General features: G+C 36.0%; 1 long non-coding RNA gene across 1 annotated transcript; it reads right to left on the bottom strand.

Annotated features, from left to right (window-relative positions):
• Window positions 1–580: 580 nt before the first annotated feature.
• LOC120080785 lies at window positions 581–22,492 on the bottom strand. The gene is made up of 2 exons (XR_005482647.1): window positions 22,300–22,492; window positions 581–4,270 (listed from the first exon to the last, which is right to left on the bottom strand). It is a non-coding gene; the product is annotated as an uncharacterized LOC120080785 (long non-coding RNA).
• Window positions 22,493–23,700: the final 1,208 nt, after the last annotated feature.

Here is a 23,700-nt window from a genome sequence, read left to right as displayed (position 1 = left end):
CATTTTTCTAAAGTTGTTTGATACGCTTACTTGCTTGGATTTATAGGTAATTTTCTTGTGTTGTTAATGGTTTTTATTGAGTTCGTTTTACTTACATATTTCATTTTTCTTCTAGATTTTAATATCGTTGGTCTTAAGTACAAATTGCCCCATGTTTCGATGGAAACTCGAAGAACTTAGATTGGTTTATTTTCCTCCTGTTGTACTTTTCAAATTTGAACCTCTTCAAACAAGGAACCAACAATGAATAAGTTTTTTCGACAGATAACAATGGGTAAGGACTTGTTTATTCACTTTTCAACATGTTTCAAGTGTTGTTAGTTGGACATTAACCTCTGAAATTTCTCTATTTGCAATTTTGAGCTAATTTTAGATTTATTGAACAAGAGCTAACAACGTCTGGCAAAAATAGCGAAAATGCTTGTTTGTTTTGAAATTTTCAGCAAGCTGGAGTTTTGTGATCTATAGATAATGAATATCTTGACTATGGCCAAACTACATCATTAACTCCTTTTGTCTTTGGTTGTTTTTTAATCATTTTCTTGAATGAATATTGATTGTTTTAGTTTTATTGTGTAACTTTTTTTTTTTTTTTTTATTGATGTTGAGAAGTACTTAGCTACGTTGGTCTGAGTGCTTGTTGTTGTTTTATATATCTTATTGAATAGATGCCTCATGCATTCAAATGCTTTTATTGCCTTACCTGGTTAGTACAAGCCTCTCGACACTTCCTCTTGCACTTCAACATTGAAGCATATTTGTAAAACATAATGCTCCTCTGGTCTTTCTGTTTTGTTGCTTAATTATCAAAATATTTAAGATTTGACTTGACCAAATCTTTGCTTTTGGATTTAGCTTCTGTTTTGTTACTTAATTTGACATGACCAAATATTTGTTGCTTATATATATATATATATGCCGAAAAAAGAGGAAGAAAGGAACACAAGATTTACGTGGAAAATCCTAAAACAGGGAGAAAAAACTACGATAGATATTGTTTTTTATTATTAATTCTGGTACACAAAGTACAAGAGAATAGGCCAAATAAATAGACTAGTGGAAAGCCCTAGGGTACATACAATTACTAAAATACCCCTAGGGTTACAAGTTGTTTTTTCGACACTCCCCTCAAGTTGGGGCTTAAATATCAATAAGGCCCAACTTGCTGATACAATAATCAAAGCTTAGTCTCAGTAACTTTTTTGTGAGCACATCTGCAATTTGCTGATTTGAGGGAACATAAGGAATGCATATACTTCCGTTGTCAAGTCATTCCTTGATGAAGTGTCGGTCGATCTCAACGTGTTTTGTTCTATCAAGCTGAACAAGATTATTTGCAATACTTATTGCTGCCTTATTGTTACAAAATAGTTTCATTGGGAGCTCATTGTCTTGATGAAGATCTAACAACACTTTCATCAACTAGATTTCTTCACATATCCCTAAACTCATGGCTCGATACTCAGCTTCCGCACTACTTTTGGTCACAACTCTCTGTTTCTTGCTCTTCCAAGTCACTAGATTACCCCAAACAAATGTGCAATACCTTGATGTTGATTTTCTATCAACAATAGACCCTGCCTAATTAGAATCAGTGTAGGCTTCAATGCAGCATTTATCAGACTTCTTGAACATTAACCCCTTACCTGGTGTACCTTTCAGATATCATAGAATGCATTCAACTGCTGTCATGTGTTCCTCACAAGGAGCCTGCATAAACTAACTGACAACACTCACTGCATATGAAATATCAGGTGTATGAGATAAGTATATCAATTTTCCAACTAACCGCTGATACCTTTCTTTATTGACCGGGACATTGTTACTGGTATTGCTGAGCTTTGAATTATATTCAATTGGGCTGTCAGCAGATTTGCACCCAGTCATTCCTGTTTCCGTTAGAAGATCAATCGTGTATTTCCGTTGGGACATTGAGATTCTGTCCCTTGACCGGGCTACTTCCATTCCAAGAAAGTATCTTAACTTCCCAAGGTCTTTAATTTCAAACTCTTTGGCCATCTTCGCTTTGAGTTTCACAATTTCATCATCGTCATCACCGGAGAGCACAATATCGCCAACATACATAATGAGAACGAAAACCTTCCCTGAAGTTGACTTCTTTGTAAATAGTCTGTGATCTGAATTCCCTTGGGTATACCTTTGTCCTTTGACAAAGGTGGCAAATATGTCAAACCAGGCTCTCGGAGATTGTTTCAACCCATATAACAACTTTCTCAGCCAATAAACTCGCTGTTTGAACTAATCTTCAAATCCGGGGGGAGGATTCATGTAGACTTCCACCTCAAGTTCTTCATTGAGAAAGGCATTTTTTACATCCAGTTGATGCAGAGGCCAATCTCTATTAACTGCAACTGATAGCAAAACTCGGATAGTATTGAGTTTAGCCCTGAGAGAGAATTGTCTCGGAGTAATCTACCCCAAAGGTTTGGGTAAACCCTTCGGCAACTAGTCTGGCCTTGTACCGATCAACAGTCACGTCCGACTTGTATTTTATAGTGAAAACCCATTTGCATCCAACTTTCTTGTGCCCTTTGTGTAGGATCACCTGGTCCCATGTTCCATTTTTCTCAAAAGCCCTTATCTCCTCCATAACAGCAACCTTCCAAACTTTAGTTCCTATTGCTTCCTGTATGTTACTCGATATCACCCCTGTATCTAAACTGGTGGTAAACGCCCTAAATTCAGATGACAGGTTACTATAGGTCATGTAACTATGCATAGGGTACCTTGTACATGACCTAATACCTTTCTTTAGGGCAATTGGAAGATCAAGAGAAGCATCATGCTCCTTCAGTCTGTTAGAATTTTCACTGTGATCCCTAGTCTCCTTTGCCTGGTTTTCATCTTCAGATATCACCTTTTCACGATTATCTCTAGTATCACTCACATTTTCTAGAGTTGTGTTCGAAACATTATTTTCTGTAGTCTTCCCATCTGCTATAGTGGTGTTATCAGCACCTTTTCCCCCCTTTTCCTCTCGTTAGTCTCAGTGCAAGTATCAATCTCATTAATTTCAGGAATACACGTACCTGATGTCGGGTTTGACTCATGGACTGGAGCCGAAGATGCAACAGGTGACGCTACTTCCTTCATGAGATTCTTCCTATAGTATGTTATCCATGGGACTTGATTGGTAGGGAGGATAGGACCGACATGTTCGGGAACTCCAAGGGAACTGTATAAGTGGACTAGTTAGTCTCTTCACTAGATGTCTCTCCCTGAAGATGGCTAACAGGGAAGAAGGGCTGATCCTCAAGGAAGGTGATATCCATAGAAACAAAATACTTGCGAGACGATGGGTGGTAACATTTATACTCATGTTGATGAAGTGGATACCCAACAAAGACGCATTTTTTAGTACGGGGGGTGAATTTCATGCGGTTTTGACCATGGGAGTAAACAAAAGTAATACAGCCAAAAACCCGAAGTGGTACATCGGAGACTAAACGAATAGTGGGGTATAACTCTTTCAAACTGTCTAATGGGTTTTGAAAGTTGAGGACTCGGGAAGGCATTCGGTTGATTAAGTGAGCAGCAGTAAGGATGGCATCACTCCATAGGTAAGATGGGAGTGATGTGGATAGCATCAAGGACCTGGCAATTTCCACCAAATGATGATTTTTTCTTTCGGTTACCCCGTTTTGTTGGGGAGTGTAGGCACGCGAACTTTGGTGGAAAATCCCTTTGAATACAAGGAACTCCTGGAAGGAAGTGTTAAAAATTCCCACCCATTGTCACTTCTCAAAATACCAATCCTGGCACTAAATTGGGTTCCCATAGTGGTATAGAATTTCTGGAATACAGATAACACTTCGGACTTATCAGTTAGAAGAAATACCCAAGTAAGCCTAGTGTGGTCATCTATAAAAGTGACAAACCAACGTTTTCCTGTGGAGGTAATGGTTGGTGAGAGACCCCAAACATCACTATGAACTAAGGTGAAGGGTTTGGATGGTTTACAGGGCTGGGAATGGAAGGAGACACGACACTGTTTGGTACGAATACACACATCACAATTTAAAGAAGACATATTAATATTGCGAAATAAATGCGGAACTAAGAATTTTATGTATTAAAAGTTTGGATGTCCTAAGCGGTAATGCCATAACAGAAAATCATTCTCAGAAATATAAAAATTTAAAGAGACAAGGCTAGTTCTATAATCATTCCTAGAGGAAGCATCATCTGTCAGGAAGTAGAGTCCCCTATCGTGCCGGGCAGTGTAAATCATCGTCCCCGAGCTCAAATCCTGAAATAAAATAAAATCGGGTGAAAAAACTGCCTGACAATTCAGATCTCTTGTAATCTTACTGATGGATAACAAATTATATGAAATTTTAGGAACATGCAAAACATCTCGCAAAACCAAACCCTCAAATGGAGATAAATTCCCTTTTCCTGCAACAGGTGCAAACGACCCATCTGCAATCCTAATTCGTTCGTTACCGGCACTTGGACAATATGAGAGGAACTGTTCAGAGGTACCAGTAAGATGATATGTCGCCCCTGAGTCAACAATCCAAGGTTTTTTCCTGTTAATACTAATAAGACTAAAAGACTGGATATTACCTAACTGGGCGATGGCACTGACTCCAATCGTACTCAGGCTAGTCGAACTATCTACTGAGGGTTTCTAAGGATTCTCATTTACTGAGTTACTCACAAGGGCACATCCAGATGTTGATTTATCATGTGATTGGCAACGTTTACTATTTGGGGGTCGTCCATGTAGCTTCCAATACTGGTCCTTTGTATGCCACGATTTTTTACAATGCTCACAGACAGAAGTGGGCCTTTTATCGCCGTTAGTACTTGAGGACTTAGTGGCAAAACCGCAACATCAGTAGAGGTGATGACAGAGTTATTCTTTGCAATTGATCTATCTTCCTCCAGACGTATTTCTGAGCATACTTCCATGAGAGAGGGAGTAGGGCATTGCCCCAGAATCCAACTCCGAACAACATCAAACTTCGAATTTAGACCGGCCAGGAAGTCATAGACATGATCTGCTTTTCAATTTTTGCATACTGTGCTCCGTCATGAGCACATTTCCAGATTGTTTCCCTACAAAGATCCATCTCCTACCACAAAAGAGTCATTTTAATAAAATAGGACGTTACGTCCATAGTGCCTTACTTACATTCATGTGCCTGTTTTCGTAATGTATAGAGTCGGGATGCATTCTGCCTCTGTGAATAAATTTATTGAATAACATCCTAAATATCCTTGGCAGTTGCAGCATAGAGTAACAGTCTGCCAATCTGGGGTTCCATACTATTAATCAGAACAGATATCAACAGCGAGTCTTCTTCTTTCCAGATTCGCTTTTGAGGGTCTCCTTGAACGGGCTTAGGTATCTCTCCAGTCAAGTATCCAAACTTATGATGTCCTTCCAAGGCCATTCTGATGGATTGAGCCTAGGAAAAGTAGTTCTGGCCATTCAATTTCTCTCCAGTAATGGGTAAAATAGGGTAGAATTTTCCATGGATCCAGACAGGATATTTGTAGTGGGTAAAATAGGGAAAGAATTTATCGGGTTTTTAGAGTATACTGGTATGTTGGCCAAGACATCTAGTTGAGAGTTAGTCCCAAGAATCGTCCTGAAATCTGCAAGCTGCTATTGTAGATGGGCAAAACGCCGTTGGTGATCACTTGTAGACCCCCGACAAGGTTGATGTTCAGGTCTAACTGCTGGCACCATCAGAGTAGGCCGTTGATGAGAAGTCGCATCGACTATTGATTCTGCTCGACCACAGCAACCAGCTAGAAGAGGATGTGAAGTTGCGACTGGCGGGATCTGCTTCGACTGGTTTGTCGCACCAGCTAGGTCGACCGATGATGAGGTGTAACTGGAGTCGTGCGGCTGGAATCACTATAGTTGGGAGTGGTCAAGTGGCTGGAAACATTGTGCTCGAGCGTCTGGAACATCCGCAGCGGTTGGGAGTGGTCGAGCGATTGGAAAGCATTGGGGTCTCGTGGCTGGTACATCCGCAGCGATTGGGAATGGTCGAGCGGCTGGAAAACGTCGGGGTCACGCAACTGGATGATTTTGGGTTCGGCTACGGCTGGGATCTAGTCGACTGAAACTAGGTCGATTAGGGTTAGGGTCTGAAACGGATTGGATGAGTTTTGGTAGCGTGACTTCGAGCTATTGTTCTACGGCTTCCCGAACGACTTTGGTGATATCGGCTTCCCGACTAGTTCCAATGGAGGTTGTTGATGGAGAATCTGGTCTATTTTCATCAATGTTGACTAGGGTTTCATCGCCATGCTCTGATACCATGTTGAAAAAAGAGGAAGAAAGGAACACAAGATAGGGAGAAAAAACCACGATAGAGACTGCTTTTTATTATTAATTCTGATACACAAAGTACAAGGGAATAGGCCAAATAAATAGACTAGTGGGAAGCCCTAGGGTACATACAATACTAAAATACCCCTAGGGTTACAATCTATTTTTCGACAAAATATACATATATATATATACACATATATAAAACTAAAATATTTCCTTAATAAGAAAACCATATTATAAAAGAATTTGAGAGAAAACCAAGAAAATAAGCATAAATTTCTAAACCAAACCATAATTCTATCATTTAGAAAGTTCTTTTTTTTTTTTCAGAAAATGATAAATTAGAAACAGTTACCAAAATTATTATTTCCAAAAGTTTTCCATTTTTTTTAGAAAATGAAAAATTGGAAACATAATAAGTTGTTACCAAATACTCTTTAAAACGTTAACCAACCCTAAATCGAAAAAGTGGACATATATATTATATATATATCACCTCATCAACATTCAAAGTGATAACTTTCTCCTCCAAGGTATATGCATCCTTGATATTGAACTTTCTGAAAAGGGAAACTATGGAGAAGTCAGAAATATGCTTCACAGTTAGATCATCCATCACAATGTAAGTTGCCAATTCCTTCACAAATCCCACTTTTAATCCATCACCACCACTGCTACTACTTGCTTCGTGTCACAATCGCTCTTTCGGAAGCTTCTTTTAGCGATTGTGCGGCACTTGTTCCCGCTCACGAACAAGCCAGCCAACTCGAATACGGACTGCCGATGGCACACCGAGTGCCTCTTGCAACCTCCAACCCCGTTTTAGGGAAAATGGTTTTAGAAAACGGGTTTAGAGAAAAGGTTTTCGTAAGAAGATTTGAGAGTGTGTATAAAGAAAGAAAGATTGTAGTAGACTAGAAAGCAATAAGCAACAACAACGGCTTTATAGAGTACTACTCCGGGTATGAGGAAGTGATGGTTAGTCTTATCCCCATATAGTGCATTCTGAACAAAAAGCCAACTGGCGCCTTTGCATATGCAAAAGGGCGAGTGGTCACTTACAATGTAAATGTAAAGAAAGCAAGCTAACTAAACTAATACAATACAGGATATGAAAGTAAGCTAGAAGGGGGTTGGATTGGGCATGCGGCCATGGGAAACAGGCTCTGGACAAGCATGACCGTTACACTTCGCACCTCGTGCTTCCACTTTCAATTGAAGTACTTGAACAGCCAATAGAACTAAATCCCGAACTAAGAGAACCAAGACTGAATGAACTAGAAGGAATAGTACTAAAACAAAAACTCGAAGTACTTGAAGCTGCACCAAATAAACTGCAACTATCACTCAAAGTAGTTGAATGAGCTCCAAATGAACTACAACCATGACTCCAAGTACTTGAATTAGGAGCATTATCACCAATTGAACTACTAGAGGTTTGATCAATAATATAAGGCAAAAGCTTGGTGGAACAATTGAGTGAGACTTTGGGTCTCAATAGGGTTTCTTTGCTTTGCCTTGGTTTAATAAAACACGTCTCGTTTAAGGTTTCTACACTTTCGTATAGGTTTCCCTAGCAACCAATCATGTGTTGTTTAGTCAACAGCCTAATTACAGCCCCAAGTGGAAGTGAAAGTAGATTCAAAAGAAAATCTATGAAATCTTTGTCCGCTTCACCATAAAGAACACTTCTTTCTGTGTCTATTAAAAGCTTCAATCTCATGTTAGTTGTTTGTTGTGTCATTTTGATCTGTGCTAACCTCTTTAATTTAAAGTTGCAACGCAAAGCTTTTCTTTAAGTTTAATTCACAAATTGCAACTACGTTTTTTTTTATCACTAATATCTAATGCATATATATTTATTTTTTGTTTGGTTAGAAAACACATTTGATTCATGATGCATATATTTTAATGGGTAACTATTTAGTCAATGTAATTTCAAAATTGTAACACTTTAGGCCCTTTTAGTAACTATTTAGTTTTTGAGTTTTTTTAAATTTTATTTTGAAAATGAAGTCTACAAACACTTCTACCATCTCTGAATTTCTTGTTTTGTTATCTGCCTACTAACAATTTCAAAAATTACATGATTGAAAAATTCCAAATGTGACAGACAGGACAGGACTCCTGACTGGTAAAATATCTTTTGAAATCTTTCTTTTTGAAGAAGAAAAGATAAGGATAAGAATTTGTCGGTGGGACAGGACCTCCACTTGACCTTATCTTATCTTAAAAGAAAAAGAAATAAAGCAATAATACAAACAGTAAAGCAATAAAAGATAGATGGGATATGTCTGCAATATCTTCAAGCACGCTTTATAAGATCTTCAAGTGATAATTATTGATGATGTCACCCAGTTTCTCCTGAATGGCCTGGATTGGAACGATTATTACATATATCTATCGTATCAACACTTTTGGGACTACGATCCAGGGTCTTACTTCTTCTGCTACCTCGCCTACTTTGACTGCCCAACGTAATCCTTATGAGTTAATGGGATATTATAGTCATTTCCAATACAGTGATCTGTCCGAGCTTTCCAATCTTCAGCTAACCGCTGTGGGCAGTGGTTGGTTAGTTCAGTTCAGGAACATACTGTCTCCATCATCTCTGCCTCAAATGTAGGTCTTTTATAAACAGCGATGATAATTGTAGACTGGTTACATACCTATGTACAAAAGTGATTTAAATAATTTACATAAATTTAAATTTAAATAATAATTTGAGTAACGATTTTTTAGACTAATTTGGCCGTGAGTCTAAAAATGGATCATTGATGTCGTAATCGCCGAAGGGGTCGTAATCATCTTCGTCATCTTCAACTTCATTATTTACAGATGCAGAGGAATTTCCATCTTCTTGAGTTTCATTATGGTCTGATAATTGCCTGACCACTGTATTGAGAACTGAAGTAAAATCAGCGTGTGATCTTGCTCCAGCTAAAGAACTCATAATTGATTTTTTCGTCAAAGTAAATTGTTCATCTTCTTGGCGAGATAGATCCAATAGATGAACATTAGTTTTGAACCAATCTTTCAACTTTGACGCTTCTAGGTGGGAGTAATCAATCTTTTCCCACCACTTGATCCTTAATTCCTTGCTCAAGGCTTTGAAGTTTCTGTATTGTAGTATTTCAGACATCTTCTGATAAAATTTTTTGGCAATATAAGTAGGTAATCCTTTTACAAACTACAATAGAAACAAGAAGTATTCCAAGAAGAAAGGAACCACTTGTTTTCGATGCAACAAACAGGGACGCTATGCTAATAAATGCCCCTTGATAAAGAAGATCAACAATCTAGAGATTGACAATGACCTAAAACAATCTCTTCTCTTTGCCATCTGGTTTGAAGATGAAATCTCTATTTCAGAAGAATCATCTCCGAGAGAATAATCAATGAAGTTATTGGAGATTCCTCCTCTGAAAGATACTCTTCCGGTTCCTCTCAATTTTCAGAAGAAGCTATCCCTTGCACGGGATGTATCAATGTTCTAACAAGAGATCAAGAACACCTACTTGATCTGATAGAAGAGCTTCCCGATGAATTATCTAAGAAAACGGTCCTTCTAAAACTCCGGGAGTCTCTAGAAGGACAAAGTTCGAAGCTTCAAGTCTTTGAACCAATTCAATATTCCTTTCAAGAAATACTCAATCGGGTCAATAATGAATCATTCCAAGAGCCCACAAAAGATTCCGACCTCCATATGGAAGTCAAGAAACTCAAAAGGGAAGTTGCAATCAATAAGCAATGACTGTCGATTCTGGAAAATGCATTCAGTAATTTCCAACAGCAATCCGCAAACGTAATTCCTTCAAGAGAAAATTCAGGAGTTCAAAAGGATGATATAGAAGTAATCAACTATATCAGTAAAGTCTACAATAAAAAATGGTTATTTAAGGTCACTATTAAGGTTCAAGATTTCAAGTTCGAAGCAGTTGCCTTACTGGATTCTAGAGCAGACCAAAACGTCATCCAAGAAGGATTAATACCATCAAGGTATTTTGAAAAAACAATGGAAGTTCTTAGAAGAGCCAACAACCAGGACTTCACATCAATTATAAATTGCCAAAAGCGCATATTTGCAAAGGAGATGTGTGTTTTGTTAACACCTTTCTTTTAGTCAAAGACTTATCAGAGAAAGTTATCTTGGGAACACCCTTCCTTACTCAATTATACCTTTTTCATGTTTCTAAGAAAGGATTATCATCTCAGAAATTTGGAAAAGTAATGACTTTTGAGTTCTATCATCTGATAACTTCTAAGTACATCTCAAATATTGAAGAAGAAATCCAGCAGTTTATCAATAGAATTTCTAAGAAAGAAAAGCAAACCGAGTTCCTTCAAAATGACATTTAGAACAAGAAGGTTGCTGACCAAATTACTAGTCCTTCGGTCCAAAAGAAATCCAGCATTTGCTAATGAAAATGGAAGCCAAAATTTGCTCAAACATTCCAAATGCCTTTTGGGCTCGCAAGAAGCATATAGTCGAGCTCTCATATGTTGATGGATTTAACGTAACACAAATTCCCACAAAGGCCAGGCCCATTCAAATGTCAAAAGACCTGATCAAAATCTACAAAGCAGAAATTGATGAGCTCCTCCGAAAAGGGCTTATTAGGCCATAAAAAAGCCCATGGTCCTGTGTGGCCTTCTACGTCAATAATCAAGACGAGAAGGAACGAGGAGTTCCAAGATTGGTAAGCAACTATAAACCCCTTAACAAGGCTCTCAAATGGATTAGGTATCCAATTCCTAGTCGACAAGATTTATTAAAAAGAATAACCTCAGCCAAGATTTTCTCAAAGTTCGATATGAAGTTTGGATTTTGGCAAATCCAAGTATTTACAAAGGACAGATATAAAACAGCTTTCAACGTCCCCTTCGGGCAATATCAATGGAATGTCATGCCCTTTGGATAAAAGAATGTTCCTTCGGAGTTCCAAAATGTCATGAATGACATATTTAACAAATATCATGATTTCACCATCTTCTATATTGATGATGTCTTGGTATTCTCAAATACAATTGAACAACACTTTAAGCACTTGCAAGTGTTTTTCAACATCATTAAGACAAATGGTCTTGTGGTATCTTAATTGTTTCAAACAAAAATTAGATTTCTTGGTTATGATATTAATCAAGGAATAATTAAACCAATCCTATGATCACTAGACTTCGTGGATAAGTTTCCAGACACTATTCAAGACAAGACACAGCTCCAACGCTTTCTTGGGTGTGTAAATTATATTGGAGACTTTATTAAAGACCTCTGTATCATCTGTCTCCCCCTTTATGATAGATTGAAAAAGAATTCAAAACCATGGACGGACGAGCATACTCGAGTGGTCCAATCAATAAAAGCTTTAGCAAAAGGCATCCCATGCTTATGGCTAATAGATGAAAAAGCTTATCCAATTGTGGAAACCGATGCATCTGACATTGATTATGGCGGCATCCTCAAACAAGAAATTAACGAAAAAGAAACAGTAGTTCGTTATTATTCTAAAGTCTTGAATGATACTCAAAAGAACTATTTCACCGTGGAAAAGGAGATTCTCGCAATAGTAAATTGCGTTCAAAAGTTCCAAGGAGATTTTATCAAGAAAGATTTTCTGGTGCAAACGGATTTAAAGCCCAGTAAATACATCTTTGAAAAAGATGTGAAGAATCTTGTGTCAAAACAAATCTTTGCAAGATGGCAGATAATCTTATCCTGCTTTGATTTCAAAATTGAGCCTATAAAAGGCACAGAAAACTCTCTTGCAAATTATCTAAGCAGAGAGCACCTCTCAAGCAAATATACTCCTAAGAAAGAAAAACAACTCCCTCATAAATTCCTAGAAGAAAAACAACTCCCTCATAAATTCCTAGAAGCCCATGGAACCCCCCAGCCATCCTCGGCCACCAAGGCGGCCTCCGCCGTCGCAGAGCATCCAAGCTAGCCCTTCCAAGGCTAGTAGTTCAAAGGGCAAATAGCCCATCTCTCAATCTTCTGTACCATCTCCCATGAGTGCAGATAACTATGTCATGGACACCGACTTTGAAGTCGTGTTTAGAAAGCGTCAAGGCAGTGCCCACAAGGTACTTTCAATATATTCAAGCTCCTTAAGCCTACCTCCTTAAACCTCAACAACACTGTTATGTCCCTCGGAAGTAGACAGTTCAAATAAGAGACCTACGAGGCCATCTTCAACCTTAATTCCAAAAAATCTGTCAACATTTTCCCAGGTGGTGAAGCCAAAGGTTTTCCAACCAAGGCCACCAATTTCGGGATATTTCACAAAAAAAACAATAGTCAATCTAGCGATCGAGCCAGAATTCGACGGGCCATCTATTCAGGAAGTCTGTTCTCAAATATTCCCTCATGGATTCAATTATCTTCTTGAGGATGTATAAAAAACGAGAACCTTCTACGAATTCATCTTGGGGGTAGACACCAAGTCCTTAGAAATTACTCATGTTCCGGATCGATCAGATCCTTCAAAAATTGTTTACTCAAAGTTGAGAATTTTCAAATTACTAACTCCATCCTACTGTAATCAAGGGATGTTTGTAATGAAGAAATTCTCAAAACCTTTCAAACCACAAACATATACATACCGTGACTACATGCGAGCATGGTATAATATTTTCTGGTTTCAAGCATACAACCATTCCTGGTTTGGGACATTCTGTAAGCAAGCTTACAAAATGCACTTTCCAAATTGGTTTCAATCATTGTGGAACTACTTTGGATTATCAGAAGAAATCTTCTCAGTGGAAGTCTAAAGGTCTTACCACCTCTTTCAAACTAGCATATATGTGTCTCCTTTTTCAAAGACGTTTAGATTTGCATTATACTTTCAAATTCAGTGGATCTTTTGTTGGAATTTCCAACTAGGACCATACGGAAACTTCAAAGCCTTGAGCAAGGCATTAAGGATCAAATAGTGGGAAAAGTTTGATTACTCCCACCTAGAAGCGTCAAAGTTGAAAGATTGGTTCAAAGCCAATGTTCATCTACAGGATCTATCTCGCCAAGAAGATGAACAATTTACTTTGACAAAAAATTCAATTATGAGTTCTCTAGCTGAAGCAGGATCACACACTGATTTTACTTTAGTTTTCAATACAGTCGTCAGGAAATTATCAGACCATGACGAAACTCAAGAAGATGCAAATTCCTCTGCATCTGTAAATAATGAAGTCGAAGATGACGAAGATGATTACGACCCCTTCGCCGATTATGACATCAATGACCCATTTTTAGACTCACGGCCAAATTAATCTAAAAAATGGTTACTCAAATTATTATTTAAGTTTAAATTTATGTAAATTATTTAAATCGCTTTTGTACATAGGTATGTAACCAGTCTGCAATTATCATCGCCGTTTATAAAAGACCTACAATTGAGGCAGAGATGATGGAGATAGTATATTCCTGAAGTGGACTAACCAACCACCGGCCATAGAGCTTAGCTGAAGATTGGAAAGCTCGGACAGATCACTGTATGAGAAATGACTATAATATTCCATTAACTCATAAGGATTACGTTGGGCAGTCAAACTAGGCGGAGTAGCGGAAGAGGTAAGACCCTGGATCATAGTCCCAAAAGAGTTGATACAGTAGATATATGTAATAGTCGTTCCAATGCAGGCCATTCAAGAAAAACTGAGTGACATCATCAATCGTTATCACTTGAAGATCTTATCAAGCGTGCTTGAAGATATTGCAGACATATCCCATCTATCTTTATTGCTTTAATTATTGCTTTACTATTTGTATTATTGCTTTTTTTCTTTTCCTTTTAAGATAAGATAAGGTCAAGTGGGGGTCTTGTCCCACCGACAAAATCTTATCATAATCTTTTCGAATTTTTCAATCATGTAATCTTTATTTGTTGGGACGCGTGTCAATATCTTATCGAAATTACTAGTAGGCAGAAGGCATTTTATCCTTTTAGAATCTTTCTTTTTTGAAAAAGATGAGATTACGATAAGATTTGTCGATGGGACAGGACCCCACTTAACCTTATCTCATCATAATTAGAAAAGTAATAATAAAGCAATAAAGTAATAAAGTTAGATAGATGGGATATGTCTGCATTATCTTCAAGCACACTTGATAATATCTTCAGTTGATAGCTATTGATGATGTCACCCAATTTATCCTGAATGACCTTGATTGGAACAACTATTGAATATATCTACCTATCAACTCTTTTGAGACTATGATCTAGGGTCTTACTCCTTCGGCTACCCCACCTACTTTGGTTGCCCAACCTAATCCTTATGAGTTTATGGGATATTATAGTCATTTCTCTCACAGTGAATTGTCCGAGCTTTCCAATCTTCAGCTAACCGTTGTGGCCAGTGGGTGGTTAATCCACTTCAAAAACATACTATCTCCATCATCTTTGTCTCAAATGTAAGTTCTTTGAACGACAATAGTAATTGCAGACTGATTACACACCTTTGTACAAAGACGATTTAAATAATTTACATAATTTTAAATTTAAATAAACATTTGAGTCACCATTTTTTAGACTAATTTGGTTGTGAGTCTAAGAATGGGTTGTTGATGTCGTAATCGGCAAAGAGATCATAATCATCTTCATCATTTTCGACTTCATTATTTACTGATGTAGAAGAATTTGCATCTTCTTGAGTTTCGTCATGGTCTGATAATTGACTGACAACTGTATTGAGAACTGAAGTAAAATCAGCATGTGATCCTGCTCCAGTGAGAGAACTCATAGTTGAATTTTTTTGCCAAAGTAAATTGTTCATCTTCTTGACGAGATAGATCTTGTAGATCAACATTGGTTTTGAACCAATCTTTTAGCTTTGACACTTCTAAGTGAGAGTAGTCAAACTTTTCCCACCACTTGATCCTTAGTGTTTTTCTTAAGGCTTTAAAATTTTCATATCGTCCTAGTTGGAAATTTCAACAAAAGATCCTATTTTGAAAAAGGTGGTATGACCTTTGGACTTCTATTGGGAAGATTTCTTCTGATAGTTTGAAATAGCACCATGTTTGAAACCAATTTGGAAAATGTATTTTGTAAGCTTGCTTACAAAATGTAACAAACCAAGAATGGTTGTATGCTTGAAATAAAAAAAAATATTATACCATGCTCGCATGTAGTCACAATATGTATATGTTTGAGGTTTGAAGGGTTTTGAGAATTTCTTTGCTACAAACATCCCTTGATTCCAGTAGGATGGAGTTAGCACTTTGAATATTCTCAATTTTGAGTATACAATTTTTGAAGGATTAGAACTATCCGGAACATGAGTAATTTCCACGGATTTGGTGTCCACCAAGATGAATTCGTAGAAAGTTCTTGTTTTTTATACATCTTCGGGAAGATACTTGAATTCATGAGGGAATACTTGAGAACAGACTTCTTGAATGGATGGTCCGTCAAACTCTGGCTCGATCGTTAGATCGACGATTGTTGTTTTAGTGAAATATCCAAAAAATAGTGGTCTCAGTTGGAAAACCTTTGGTTTTACCACTTGGAAAAATGTTGATAGGTTTTTAGGAATTAAATTTGAAGATGGCCTTATGGGTCTCTTATTTGAGTTGTTTGCTCCCGAAGGACATAACAGTGTTGTTGAGGGTTAAGGAGGCAGGCTTAAGGATCCTGATTGTATTGAAAGTGCCTTTTGGGCACTGCCTTGACGCCTTCTAGACATGACTTCAAAGTCGGTGTCCATGGCATAATTGTCTACACTCATGGGAGATGGTGCAGAAGATTGAGAGATGGGTTGTTTGCCCTTTGAAATACTAGCCTTGGAAGGGTAGCCTGAATGCTCTGCCTCAGCGGAGGCCGCCTTGGTGGCCGAGGACGGCTGAGAGGTTCCATGAGCTTTTAGGGGTTTTTTAGGGAGATAATTTTTAGGAGGTTATTCCTTTGAGAGGTGTTCTCTGCTTAGATAATCTGCAAGAGAGTTTTCCATGCCTTTTATAGGCTCAATTTTGAAATCAAAGCAGGATAAGATTGCCTGCTATCTTGCAAAGATTTGCTTTGAAACTAGATTCTTCACATCTTTTCAAAGATGTATTTACTAGCCTTTGAATCTATTCACACCAGAAAATATTTGTTGATAAGATTGTTGGGATTGGTGTCCTAATTCTCCCGGAGTCTCGTTGTTTTGTAAAGATACACATTGTTCAATGAATAAATAAATGTTATTTAATTCTGGCATTTACTCATATCCAATAAACAAAGCTCTTTGGTTATCTTATATGAACTTAAGCATGTATATGTGATATACAAGTGGATCATGTCTTTAGTGATAACCGAAATCGGTCTGTAGTATAAGGATTAAGGTGGGATACCTGATCTTGGTGACACTATGGATACGGTCCGCTTTGTAGAGGTTTGCAAGTGTTGTAAACTACTACATATGGTAGATTCTGATCATTCGTGTGGAGACGTGGAGCGGGGGTGTCCTATACAAAGAGTTTGTATAAGACTTGGACCATGAGATGACTAGACTTTGTATATAACGCCGTTGATACTAGACTTGCATCTCACCTAAACGACCATAGGTGACACGACCTCAATCCTGAGTGTTTTGGGAACTTCTGCCTTTGAGGGTGGTCCTTTGATTAGTATGGGTGAGAGTGGCCAGATTGCCAACTAAACATGCCTACCTTTTTGGGGACTTGTCTGATCTGGAAGTTGGGAACTCAATCCACTATATGAAATTCACTCATTTCCTGAAGCAGGAATAAGTAGAGAGATGGCTCCCTTAAGGGCTGATTCCAGGGCTTGAACATAGTGGCCATAACTTCTCTTTAGAAGAGAAGACTCAGTCATAGTGAGACTATGACTTATGTTCATTAGAGGGATCGGTGATACTTAAGGAGACAGATGTAACTACAAGGGCATAACGGTTATTGGCCCAATTGTACTTACGAGTGATCTATGAAGGGTTATCGCACTGCTGATTGGTTATGATAGACACATAATATATCTGTGGTAAGGAGTTCAGCTGTCGGTCTTTAGTGGAGTACTTGGCAGTTAACTGATGATGAATCCCATGACTAAAGAGTTTAGTTAGTTATTCACGTACCGTTGGAGCTTCAGAGCTACAGGTCTGTGAGGTCCCCTTGGTAGCTTGGATTCTGTTGAGGATCAGTTCTTGGTGTTAATTTGAAATGTTCTAATTGACAAGAGGTATTTTGATTATATATGATATAATCGGTATGATGTATAAGATACATCTAGTGGAGGATTGATGTAAATGAGATTTACATTAAGTACCATGGAATAGAAAAAGAATCATGGTTTTTATGTTTCATGAGATGAAATATTAAAACTATAGGTTATAAATATAATATGGTAAGTTGGTTATTATTTATATTTATAATAATATTAATTATTGGATAATTAATACTTTTTCTTTTAAATAACCAAAGTAGTGGATGATTATTGGATCATGGTAACCGTGAGTTTAAAAGGAACGTGGTTTCCTATTTTGAAAAGAAGTTTTTTACAAAAGTTTGAAAAGGTTTTTCGAGTCTTTTCTCGTGCAAAAGAAACTCACGAAGTCGTCAAGTAAATTTGGATTTACTAAATGACTGCTGAGCGAGCTAAACGATCATGCAATGGCGAGCTAAACGAAAGTGCAGTGTTTACTAAACAATCGCTGGCCCAAGGTAAAAACGATCCATCTGTAGAGACAGACCGAGCTAAACGACCGCATAACTTTTGCTAGACGATTGTTTAGCTTTATCTACAGTTGGCATCGACTTATTACGATAGGTCTCCGGCATCTCCCACTTGCCAAGTCGTGTACGCGATCCGTTGTTTTCCTCAGTTTCGTCTGCCTCATAACCAAGTTCGAACAGAGCCCACCCTCTGGATACTCACACCGAGAATACCAAGGTCGCCTTGTTTGGTGGTATCGACTCAACTTGACACCGTCGAGGTTTTCTAGAGGTCGTTCGTGGTTGCTGTTGGAGGCCGTTTCATGTTACAGAGTTTTTTCATGACCAAGGAGATCGTTAAGGATGAGTGCGAGTGTTCATGCTGTGTTGCGGTCGTGTAGATCGAGCGTTCGAGGCTGCTATGTGTTCCAGTGTTTGTGCGCAACAGATCTGTCGAGACGTTTCTGCCGATGTGCAAGTAGTTTGTCTCTTTATGTATTTGTATTGTTCATGCTGTAATTTCTTGGAAATAATTTGTATAATCGTTTGTTTTGAAGTCGACTGTAAATATATGTTAATTCATTATTGTAATTTGGAATAGTCTTGTTCCGTTGCTCATGGAAATCTTGTTTCTGATTTCCTTCAAAGATCTCTTTTTTTACTGTGGAATAGTTCTTTTGAGCATCATTCCAGATTCCAGAATAATAACGGACTACTGTTTTCTTCCGTTAATTCCTTGCTTGAGAATGTCGCCGTAATCAATGTTAGAAGCATTGGTTTCCAGAATTGGATAAACTTTTTCAATTGGATAAGCATGGATGAAAAAGCTTATACAATTGTGGAAATCGATGCATTTGACGTTGGTTACGGTGGCATTCTCAAGCAAGGAATTAACGAAAGAGAAACAGTAGTTCGTTATTATTCTGGAGTCTAGAATGGTGTTCAAAAGAACTATTCCATGGTAAAAAAAGTGATTCTCGCAATAGTAAATTGCGTTGAAAAGTTCCAAGGAGATCTTGTCAACAAAGACTTTCTGGTGTGAACAGATTCAAAGGCCAGTAAATACATCTTTGAAAAGGATGTGAAGAATCTAGTTTCAAAGTAAATCTTTGCAAGATGGCAGGCAATCTTATCCTGCTTTGATTTCAAAATTGAGCCTATAAAAGGCATGGAAAACACTCTTGCAGATTATGCCATGGACACCGCCTTTGAAGTTGTGTCTAGAAGGCGTCAAGGTAGTGCCCAAAAGGCACTTTCAATACAGTCAAGATCCTTAAACCTGCCTTCTCAACCCTCAACAACACTATTACGTCCTTCGGGAGTAAACAACTCAAATAAGAGACCCATAAGGCCATCTTCAAATTTAATTCCCAAAAACCTAACAACATTTTCCCAAGTGGTAAAGTCAAAGGTTTTCCACTCGAGGCCACCAACTTCGGGATATTTCACTAAAACAACAATAGTCGATCTAACGATCGAGCCAGAGTTTGACGAATCATCCATTCAAGAAGTCTGTTCTCAAGTATTCCCTCACAGATTCAAGTATCTTCTCGAAGATGTATAAAAAACAAGAACTTTCTACGAATTCATCTTAGTGGACACCAAATCCGTGGAAATTATTCATGTTCCAGATCATTCCAATCCTTCAAAAATTGTATACTCAAAATCGAGAATATTCAAATGCTAACTCCATCCAACTGGAATCAAGGGATGTTTGTAGCAATGCTTGAAGATAATTTAGACATATCTCATCTATCTACCTTTATTGCTTTATTGCTTTGTGCTTTATTGCTTTATTATTACTTTTCCTATTACGATGAGATAAGGTCAAGTGGAGTCCTGTCCCACCAAAAAATCTTATCGTAATCTTATCTTTTTCTAAAAAGAAAGATTCTAAAAGGATAAAATTCCAGTCAGGGTCCTGTCCTGCCACCTTTGGAATTTTTCAATTATGTAATATTTATTTGTTGGGACGATATTTAAATATTGTTTTAAATATTAATTACCTAAATAGGATTCATGTGTGAAATATGTGATTAATTAAATTAATATTTGATATTAAATTATTAATTATTTAAATTAAATCAATTTCAATTTAACAAATTGAATTTTGCATTATATTTAATTTAATTGTAAATTAAATATAATTTAGAAAATGAAATTAAAAATTGGTTTATGTAGTGGGTTTTTTTCCAACATATGGTGGATTTATCCATCTTTGAACACCTAGCTCTTCATGTGAGTGCCATTTGAAGTGATAATGGTTGATACTTGCTTGCATGTTTTAGTTACATAAAAGCTTCCAATTTTTTAAATTGAAGAAAAGGTATTCTTTTTGACAATTTGATACATAGATTAAATCGACGAACTAAAATTTATGAACTAAATTATTAATTTCGTAGAAGTCCAAAGAATGACTATGCTTTTTGAAAAAAAAAAAAAAAGGTTAAGAATTTGTTTGCTTTTCGGTCTACATAAATAGCCCCTTGTTTACAAACTATCTCAGCCAGAACCGAGACTACTAAATGGGCGGAAAATTTCTAACACGTTGTCACGGTTGATTCTCTCCCACCCAAAAAAAAAACAAATAACAACTAATTTTTTATTTGATTTTCAAAATTGGGACTTCAATTTTGAAAATACTTCTTAAAAAAAACATAGATATTGATTGAAAATGGTATTTATAGATATTTAAAAAAAAACAAATTTCTTTAAAATGAGCTATTTATATATAAAAACTTTAATTTTTTTTTTTTGTTATTTCTAACGATGACTCAGTTTTTTAAATTTATGTTTGACTATAAATTATATAAAGAGTTGTTAACTTATGCTTCAACCAGCTAAGATATACAAGCCAAAAAGATCTTGGCTTAATTGACATAGTATTTTATATTATCAGCTTTAAAATTAGAGATTCGATTTCCTCGTCTATTTATTATAAAAAAAAAAAAAAAGCATTAAGATATATAAACTTAAGCTTCAATGATTTAATTTGGAGTGGTTCTAAAAAAATAAAGGTTTAGGCTTGAAAATTTGTCAAAAACAACACGATTAGATTTTCATCTTACAAAACTAGCACACCTTTTGAAAACTCGTAAAAATAAATTTTCTCTGTCCATCTCACACAAGATCGATCACTAAGAATTAGTTAAAAAATCAACTTTTTCTAACCTAAATACAGGACGAGATTTGCTAATTCTTTGATGTAATCTTCTCAAATCTCATATCAAATCTTATATTATTTTCAATTTTTGATTATGTTTACTAAATATTATATCAAATTATTACGTAATTTTAAAAAAAAATTAGCATAATATATGTTTTCACAACTATATGAATTTCCCAAATTTCAAATGATTTTTCCAATTATCAAAATAGATTTTTCAAATTGATTCATTTTTAAATTTTGGGAAATATTAAACTTTTCAAAAAATTAGATAAGATTTGAGATATATATAGAATCTTGATTTTAATTTTGTCCGAGATTCTACCGTGAAAACTCAAATATATAAATTTTCGTCTTAACTATGTCCGAGATTTTACCGAGAAAGCTTAAATGTACAGAATCTCGATGTTATTTTGTCTGAAATTAGCATCGAGATGCACACAATCTTTGTGTATAATCTGACAAGATGTACAAAGAATGCCCCAAACAATCAATAAGTTGGAAAAAGTTGATTTTTTAACTAAAATCTCGTGGTAAATCTCGTTAATGGACTGAAAAAAAACTATCTTTACGAATTTTCAAAAAACGTGCTAATTTTGTAATGAAAATCTAACCGTACTATTTCTAACCATTTCCTTAAGACTTATTAAACTACCCTCAATTACCTTATGATTTTGTTTTCAAAATTTTATGACATATTTTCTAAACTAAAAAATAATAACTTTTAAAAATTTATTCTTTTTAATAATTTGATTAAGAATTTGTTACCGCTAAATATAAAAAAGTTGAGAAAATGATCACCATCTTAAAGAATCAAATGATTATAAAAAATAATATAAATTATAAAATTTTGTCTCTAGAAAATTTCTAATTAGAGACATTGTATCACACCGTAATTTATACAAAATAAATCAAACATGGTTTTAGAAAAATATATAAGAAGAATATATCATGCGACAATTATGATCGGACAATTAGATAAAATACATGGAGATGATAATGAATGTATATGTGGTGCATAAAAAAATTTCCAAAAATTTTGCCTATTTATGACTAAAACCATAGTAAAGGTATATATCCCACAAAAATTTAAGATGAAAAGGATTAAGCCTTGAAAGAAAAATAGATGAGAAAGTAAGAGTAATAGAAGAGAGAATGAAAGTTACTTACCTTAAGAGTCTAATTAGCAACAGCAGATTGTCTTGAAAGGTTGAGATCAGATGAGAAAAAATTATTCAAGTTCAAGACTGAGGTTGAGAGAGAGAGTTAGAATGTTAGATCAATATCAGAGAGAGAAGCAGAGCAACAATGGAGGAAATTTTAATCTAAAAAGAAAAAGAGTCTTCTTTTCTTTTCTATCTTTTTCATACTTTGCTTTCTTTCTTTCGTTCTTTTCATTGCTTTCTTGAAAGTTTAAAAAGCCTAAAATACAGAGCTCAATTATTTGTACCCATCCATTGAGGGGTCTTGGCTTACTTAACAAGGTTACTAAGTTAAAGACTTAATATATTAGAATTTGTAAGTTTGTGTTTAAAGTTGGGAAAAAAATCTAGTGCTACTCTCGTTCAATATTTGACACATCATTAATTGATTTATTAATTTATTACTGATTTATTTCATGGACCCCACTAACTCTTAAATGCTACTTTTGTGTAAACAATTAGTAGAGGTAGTATGAAAAAATTTTCATACTACCTAATACTAGAAGTTTTCTCTCGAGATTGTAAGATGAAATTCTTCGATAAGTCTAAAAAATAGAGAAAATGAGTGTTCACATGAGGTTTCTAGATAAACGCGTTTCATGGAGTTGAACTTATGTTTATGTAGATTTATTGCGGATGTGGTTCAATCTCTATTACTTGATCCTTTGATTAACTATCGTTGAATGTATATGTTTGATGTATGGAATTAGAGTGCGTGATGTTCTTAAAATTGAAGTCTTGGAAGAAGGTTTATATCTAGTGGTAATTTAGTCTTCAGCAGCTAGGGAGTCTTCTGACGATAGAAAATTCTCTCTAGACTCTTTGGAGTCTAAAATTTTTAATCCTAAAAAATAAAGAGAACTCATTTTCTAGAGTTCTCTAATAGACTTCGTGGGCTTGGACATAGTTGGTCCATGGACCTAGCCCTTTGACCAAATTAATTGGATTTGAGTCTTATTTGGCATATAGACTAAATTAAGTCTATTTATTGGCTCAAATTGGACTTTATCCCAAATAATAATATCGAATTAAACCAAAATAATTTTATTTAATCCAACAGTCATGATGGAAACAAGTTTTATCATCGAGATTTGCCAATTTATGTTTTCAATTTCAAGTTAGGATACATATCAACCTTTAATTGGTCCCAATTTTGACGATTTGTAATTTCATCATTAATTTGAGAAATGAAATGGTGATTTGTGACTGGTCTAAAATTTTTCATTCAACAAATGCCACATTTATGCACATGTTTGAGTGGATGAATCTCGAAAAAGATAAAATTGAAATCAAAATACAAATTGTTTCCTCTTGACTTTGACTCTATTTTATGGGTCAGTTTAATCAAACTATTAATTTGGTACATAAG

This window comes from Benincasa hispida, chromosome 7, assembly GCF_009727055.1.
Source record: "Benincasa hispida cultivar B227 chromosome 7, ASM972705v1, whole genome shotgun sequence".
Classification (NCBI taxonomy): domain Eukaryota; kingdom Viridiplantae; phylum Streptophyta; class Magnoliopsida; order Cucurbitales; family Cucurbitaceae; genus Benincasa; species Benincasa hispida.
The sequence above is the reverse complement of the archived record's forward strand: the minus strand, read 5'-3'. Positions and strand labels throughout refer to the sequence as shown.